Source organism: Odocoileus virginianus, unplaced genomic scaffold, assembly GCF_023699985.2.
Source record: "Odocoileus virginianus isolate 20LAN1187 ecotype Illinois unplaced genomic scaffold, Ovbor_1.2 Unplaced_Contig_11, whole genome shotgun sequence".
Classification (NCBI taxonomy): Eukaryota; Metazoa; Chordata; class Mammalia; order Artiodactyla; family Cervidae; genus Odocoileus; species Odocoileus virginianus.
The window spans coordinates 931527-939367 of record NW_027224328.1 but is presented as its reverse complement, the minus strand read 5'-3'; the positions used below and the strand labels follow the sequence as shown (position 1 = coordinate 939367).

Below are 7841 nucleotides of genomic sequence, written 5' to 3'. Positions count from 1 at the left end.
TTCGTGTCTGTTCTTAGATTTAAATATGTATGTGAAAGAACGACAAAAACAAGGGAAAAGGCAGGAGTATAAAGAGAGTAGAACAATGGGGCTGTGTTTGGGAAGGTTAAACGTTTGATGAAGCTGTGGCTTTTGTCACTTTTTAAAAAATCAATTTTTAATTCTCTTAGTCTTTGAACATTCAAAGACTAAGCATTTCAGACTGAACATTGAGCACCTACTAAGTGCAGTCCGGTTTTGGAGACTTAAATTACATCAGAGCACAGAACAAAGATAACTCAATTAACCTGTACGGATCGGGCCAGGGCTGCCTTGTGGAAAAATAAGGTTGATGCTTTTTCTGATGTTATTGTCATAGTTAAGTAGCTTTTTTTTTTTTTTTTACTTCCTATCTTTTCCTAATCTCTGCTCTAATCGGTTATTTTTCTGTCAATTAGCTCTTCATTCTCTCCTTTAAAAGCCATGACGTGATTTATTTTTATAAAGAAAATAGAAATATTCTCTTTGTTTATAAATTACATCTACTTAGATTTGCATTGAGAAATGTGTTTGGGCGGCGGGGCTAGGGGAGTGCTTAATTTGTGGTAGCCAGATTTATGTCAGAGAAAAATCTCAGCCAAGCTTCTAGGAACCAGTCAGACAAGTATGTGAGGGAAGAAATAGGAGGGCAGCCAAAGGACTGGAAAAGCAAAGACAGGAGGTGTGAGGAGGTGAAAGGCTATGTTGTCAGGATGGGTAACAGCTTTGGCTGAGGATGAATCGAAAAGATTCTGGCAAAGAACTGGTGGTAGAAACTAGGTAAAGCGCTAGTCATTTAATTCAAACCTAGATTTTTGGCATGCCTAAGAAGTTTAAAGGTCTCTTGCAGAGGCTTAGAATGAATAGATTGAGCCTAAGCTGAATTTCCTGGCACCAATGAAAAAGTTCTATCTACAGACAGTTTTTAGATTCTAAGACATTCAGGTCAAGATACGTTATTCATGTTTCCATGGGAGAATTATCACTTTGAAGCGTTTAAAGAATGTCTGTAATATATCCCAAGGAGAAGGAATGCAGATGCCAGAGTGCATGCCCTCATTTTTCCAACAATCTTTGGGATTTCGTAGTTGGAGGGTACCTGGCTATTCCGAAGCCATTAGATCCCCTGGAGGAGGTCATGGCAATCCACTCCAATATTCTTGCCTGGAGAATCCCGTGGACAGAGGAGCCTGGCAGGCTACAGTCCATGGGGTCACACAGAGTTGGACATGACTAAAGCGACTTAGCATGCACACACAGAAGTAGAACAGAATCACTACCTTTGCATATAATTTTATTCTATCCCTAAAGATTTTTTTTTCTTTTTCCTGGCTCATGGACCCCTCTATATCAGTTATACATTTAAAAGTTATACATTTAGATGATGTTATGGAATAAGGTAGTGATATAATTTTGTTGAATTTCTGGTATAAATCTAGGCTATAAATACTCTTGTCACAGAGCATGCCATATTGATTATGGGCCTTTAGTTTAATTTTCATATGTTAAAGGCTTGTATCCTACACATCACAGTAATTATTTTCAAGTTCATTTCTCTCTCCAAGACAGACCAGACTTCCAGGGTCATAAGCCAAGCCAATTTTCCAAAGAAATTCCGCTTAAAAAAAAAGAAATGCATTAACAGCAAAGTGAAGTATTAGAGAAACCTCCACCCATAAAATCCTCGTCAAAGACTCCATCAGCTTGAGAACTGCTACTGAAATGCTTACCTCAGCCTCAACAGAGCAAAACACTTTGTGATCCCTAGAAAATCCTCAACTGACTCCTTTCTTTCCTTTTGTTTTTTTGAATTTGTGCTAAACTGTCTCATTTTCATTTAATGATTATGCTGGAATTAGCCTTTTCTTTTTCAAACCAAATAGTCTTCTGAATAGAGGCCAAATAATTTCTTTACTCTGCATAACACTGAAGGCTATTAACCTAAATAGGTGAAAAGGAAATGCATTCTACCTAGTGTGTAGAAATTGATGCCCTCCCCCTGCAAAGCTTGTCTGAATAAAGAAAGATCAGGATTTGAAGTAAATCAACTTGGCAGCAACTAAAACAAATAGAAAGGAATATAATTTTGCATAGCCACTGAATTCTTCAGGCTTCTCTTCTAAACCCAGCAATGTGCAATAAATTGTGAAGGAAGAGAGGTGTTAGTGTTAAGTATTTACAAATAACCAAGTAAGTAAGTTTGTGTGATCACATTTTTATGCAAATATGGATGGGAGAGAAGTAGGGGGAAAAACCATAACCTTTACTTTAACCAATTTTGGATGTGTTATACATCCCACCCCATTCCACCATGATTCTATATGCCACTTCAAGGTCTAGTTGGGCGAAAAGATTAAGATTTATAGACTCCTATATTTGCTTAAAACTCAACATTCAAATAAATAACATCTGGTCCCATCACTTCATGGCAAATAGATGGGGGTAAAAGTAGAACCAGTGACAGATTTAGTTTCTTGGGCTCCAAAATCACTGCAGATGGTGACTGCAGCATTGAAATTAAAAGACACTTGCTCCTTAGAAGGAAAGCTATGACAAACCTAGACAGCATATTAAAAAGCAAGGACATCACTTTACTGACAAAGTATAGTCAAAACTATGTTTTTTCCAGTAGTCATGTATGGTTGTGAGAGTTGGACTATAAAGAAGCTGAGTGCTGAAGAATTGCTGCTTTCGAATTGTGGTGCTGGAGAAGACTCTTGAGAGTCCCTTGGATTGCAAGGAGATCAAACTGTTAGGGGACGCACACTGATTGAAACCGCCCACCCTGGCCAGGCTCTCTAGTAACCATTCACATGAATTGTTTTACGACAGGAGGTCCTGATAAGGAATACAGAACTAATAAGCCACCACCAACCCGAAGAGTTTGGGAAAGGTCAAAAGGAGACCTTTTGATTCACTTCCAAGAATCCCTCTCACTGGCATCCATCTTCGCTGAGCAATGCATGCGCCACCAGGAAGGACCCTGAGTCAGAGTGATTGGCCAAAGACAACCTGGAAACTAATCCCATCACCATAAAACCCGAGACTTCAAGCCACATGGCAGAGCAGTTCTCCTGGGTTCCCTTATCCTGCTGCTCTCCGCCCAGATGCCTTCTTCCAATAAAGTCTCTCGCTTTGTCAGCACGTGCCTCCTCGGACAGTTCTTTAACCAGTGTTCAACAAGAGCCCTCTCTTGGGGCCCTGGAGGGGGACCCCCTTCCTACAACAAAACCAGTCAATCCTAAAGGAAATCAACCCTGAATATTCATTGAAAGGACTGATGCTGAAGCTGAAGCTCCAGTACTTTGGCCACCTGATAGTGAAGAGCTGACTCATTGGAAAAGACCCTGATGCTGGGAAAGATTGAAGGCAAAAGGAGAAGAGGGCAGCAGAGGATGAGATGGTTGGATGGCATCACTGACTCAATGGACATGAATCTGAGCAAACTTTCAGAGAGAGTGAAGGACAGGGTGTGCCTTCACAGGCCTTGAAGCCTGGTGTGCTGTAGTCCATGGGTCACAAAGAGTCTGACACAATTTAGCAACTGAACAAGTATTTCTATAGCGCGCGCACACACACACCCAGAGACTTACTCAAGCCCCTCGATTTTAAGTGGTGAATCGGGGGCTACTCTCTAGTTGTGGTGCACAAGCCTTTCCTTGCGGTGGCTTCTCGTTGCAGACCACAGGCTGGAAGTACACAGTCTCAGTAGTTGTGGCACACAGACTGAGTTGCCCAGAGCGTATGGGATCATCCCGGGCCAGAGATTGAACCGGTGTCCCTTGCATTGCAAGGCAGATTCTTAACCACTAGACCACCAGGGAAGCCCCCAAATGAGCTTTTATTTGTAGCCTCCTGCATTATTTTATTGATTGACAGTTGCTAATCACCTGACCTTAACATAGGAAGATTATCCTATGTTATCTGGAGGAGCCCATTGTAATTATGAGTTCTTTAAAATGATAAGTGGGAGGCAGAAGAGACAGGTTGAGAGATGTGATGGGAGAAAGATGCATCCTGCCATTGGTGGCTTTGAAGATGGAAGGGGACCGTGTGCTGAGCAATACAGGAAGCCTCTAGAAGCCGGAAAAAAAACAAACAAACAAGGGGATGAGTTCTTCGCTAGAGCATCCTAAAAAGCCTCCTGATAACACCTTGGTTTTCACCCGGTGAGATTCGTGTCCCACTTCTGATCTACAGAACTGTAATATAATAAATTTGTGTTGTTTGCAACCACTAAGCTTGTGACAAATTGTTGTTACAGCAGCAATGGAACGTGAACACATAAGCTAACTGGTATTTCAAAAAGCAGAAGCTAATCTTGTATCTTTCCTGCTGCCTAAAAGTCCAGCTAGTTGCCAACTTCTTTACTCTTTGTTTGCTAACAACTGGAAATTTTATCATATCACATGCTTGGGCTAATCAGTGAGAAAGTGCTCAGGAATGATTTAGAGTGGCAGCTTTTCAGTTCTGTGGAAATGCCATTCAAGTATATTTTCAAAAAAGTAGAATCATAACTCTCATACAAAAATAAAATGAACATGTGTCAAAGATTGTATATAACTTGTTAATTGATGAAAGAATCAGTGAGATACTGAAAATCTGTTCAAAATGCATTTGAGGGACTTCCCTGGCAGTCCATTGGTTAAGACATCTTGGAATCTGTCTCAACTCTTCTCTTTAGTTCATAGCCTACATCTAATACCTGTAATATATTTGGTAGTATCCAAAAATTGTTTGAGGACCTACCGTAAGACAGTCACTTTTTTCTCTCATGCGTGTCTATCAGTAGACAAAACGGACAAGAATCCTTACCTTCATGGAGTTTGCTTTCTGGTGGGGGAGAAAAACAAGAAACCAAATCTAAAATCTATGGAATGTTAATGATGACAAATACAATAGAGGAAAAATCTTAAATGGAAAGAAGTTGGGAGAACTTGGAGATGGGGATAGAATCTAAATATAGTTGACTGGGAAGACCTCACAGGGAAGGTGGTACTTAAGAAGAGAGATGGGACTTCCTGGTGTTCCGAGCAGCATGTTCGGTGCAGGGGGGCCTGAGTTTGATCCCTAGTCAGGGAACTAGATCCTACATGCAGCAACTAAGAGTTCACATGCCCACAACTAAAATGCGTCCCCGCATCCCACAACTAAGACCTAGTGCAGCTAAATAAATAAACTCTGGGAGTTGGTGATGGACAGGGAGGCCTGGCATGCTGCATTCCATGGGTTGCAAAGAGTCGGACATGACTGAGCGACTGAACTAAACTGAACTGAAAAAAAAGAGAGAGATGAAGGAAGGAAGACAGGCAGCCATGTGTATATTTGCTCCAGTCAGAGGCATCATGTGCCAGTGTGTTAAAGAATGAGGCAGATATGATACTTCAAAATATGACACCTTGTGTGCATGCGTGCTCAGTCGTGTCCAACTCTTTGTCATCCCATGGACTGTAACTGCCAGGCTCCTCTATCCATGGAATTTTCCAGGTAAGAATACTGGAGAGGGTTGCCATTTCCTATTCCAGGGGATCTCACCAATTTAGGGATCAAACCTTTGTCTCTTAAAACTCCTGCATTGTCAGGCAGATTCTTTACCATTGGCGCCAGACACCTTGGCATATTGAATATTTTAAGCTGAAGGCTTCTGAGAAAACAGCAGAAACAAGAAGGTCAGAGTGACCTTCTCCCCACCCTTCTCCCTTGAAACGAGAGAGGTCCTCTCCCTATACCTGGAGGAAAGAGACATCCTTACCTCTGAAATCAGGGAGGCCAGAAACAGCCTAACACACAGGTCTTGTTGAGTTTCCCCCTGTTGACAACATTCTTCTCATACTCTTTGACCTGTCAGATTTCTATCAGATCTCTTTGACTGTTCATTCTTCATCAAACCTAGCATAAAAGTACTTGAGTTTAACCATTTCTATAGGTCTCCATTTCCTTATGAAGGCTCCCTGGTCACAGCAAAATTATATTCAATAAATGTATATACTTTGGAGTAGGAAATGGCAGCCCACTCCAGTATTCGTGCCTGGAGAATCCCCATGGAAAGAGGAGCCTAGTAGGCTACAGTCTACGGGGTCCCAAAGAGTCAGATACAACCGAGCAACTGACACTTCCTTCTGTTAACCTGTCTTTGTCAGTTTAATTTTCAGACACAGCCAGGAAGCTTTTTCCTCCAATAGAGGAATAGCAAGCACAGTGTGTCTGGACCAGAGTGAGGCCGGAGGAAAGGAATGGGAGATGGGGTTGGAGGTGTAAAGATGAGTGAGCATGCCAGGGTAGGAGGCAGGGAGGGAGAGAGGAAGCAAGTAATGATTGTAAAACCTGATCTGCTTTTACTCTGGCTGAGAAATGTTGGAAGGATTTAGTAGAGAAGTAATATGATCTGACTTACATTTTTTTTTTTGACTGTGCTTCGAGGCTTGTGGGATCTCAGTTCCTCAACCAGAAATTGAACCTGGGCCTCTGGCAGTGAGAGAGGGGAGTCCTAACCACTGGACTGTCAGGGAATTCCCTAGTTTATATTTTTAACAGGATGGCTCTGGCTGCCAGGATAAGAACAGGCTTGAGATACAAGGATGGGGATTAGTGAGGAGGAATTTGCAGTAGACTCGAGTAACAAGAGTAAAAATGATGAGAAGTGCTCCCGTATCAGATATACTTTGAAGCTAGGGCCAGTAGGATTTACTGGTGTAATGGATGTGGGATGTGAGAAAAAGAAAGAAACAAAGGCACCTCCAAGGTCTGGGGCCTAAGCATAGACCTTGGAGGTTATTCTATAACAGCCTGCATGGAGCTGCCATATTCTTTTTTAATGATTGCATTATATTCCCTTGTGTCGCTACATTGAATAGACATCTTTGTTATACTGTAATATAGATACATTGATAGACATTTTTGCTATTTGTAATATTTTGATAGACATTTTTGCTATTTGTAATAATTTGCTTAAACATATATCAGTACACATGCTGCTGCTGCCGCTGCTAAGTCACTTCAGTCGTGTCCGACTCTGTGGACCCCATAGACGGCAGCCCACCAGGCTCCCCCATCCCTGGGATTCTCCAGGCAAGAACACTGGAGTGGGTTGCCATCTCCTTCTCCAATGCATGAAAGTGAAAATCATAGATACAAGCATAACTGTAAAATGAATTTCTTTCTTTTTTTAATATATATTTGTTTGGCTGATCTTGCAGCACGTGGAATCATCCATCTTGGTTGCTGCATGTGAGATTTTTTTTTTTTTAGTTGCAGCATGTGGAATATTTAGTTGTGGCAAACTCTTAGTTGTGGCACGTGGGATCTAGTTCCCTGACCAGGGATTGAACCTGGGCACCCTGCATTGGGAGTGTGGAGTCAGCCATTGGACCACCAGGGAAGTCCCTGAGATGAATTTCTTTCTTTCTTTTTTAAGTTTAATTTCTTAAAGTGCAGTTGTTAGTTTATATAAAATATAAAATATTTTATATTTTAGGAACTACTGCAAAATTGCTATCCACGGAGGTTGTTTGTACTCATATTTTTGCTACGTGGATAGATTAATTCTGAAAGCCAGAAGTAGAGATAACCTTAGGTGTCCTTACAGAGATGAGTAAGTGCAAGGATGGCATGTAAAATGTCATCTCTTATTCATGGTAAATTAGAAAAATGATTTTTTTTTTAAAAGCCCTCAGTTTTAGATGACTTCTTATCTAAGCCTTGCAGTTTTATAGTTCTTTTCCTATCTTTTTAATTTTTTTCTCTTTCTCTCTGTCTTTCTAATCCTCCATACGCACACCCACCAATCCCACTCACTTCCACACACACACACAGAAGACACATCT

At 41.3% G+C, this 7841-nt stretch overlaps 1 long non-coding RNA gene across 1 annotated transcript in view; it reads left to right on the top strand.

Annotated features, from left to right (window-relative positions):
• LOC139033956 (uncharacterized) overlaps positions 1-7841 on the top strand; it is a 50882-nt gene that overhangs the window by 1381 nt on the left and 41660 nt on the right. The gene's annotated exons all lie outside the window — the stretch shown is intronic.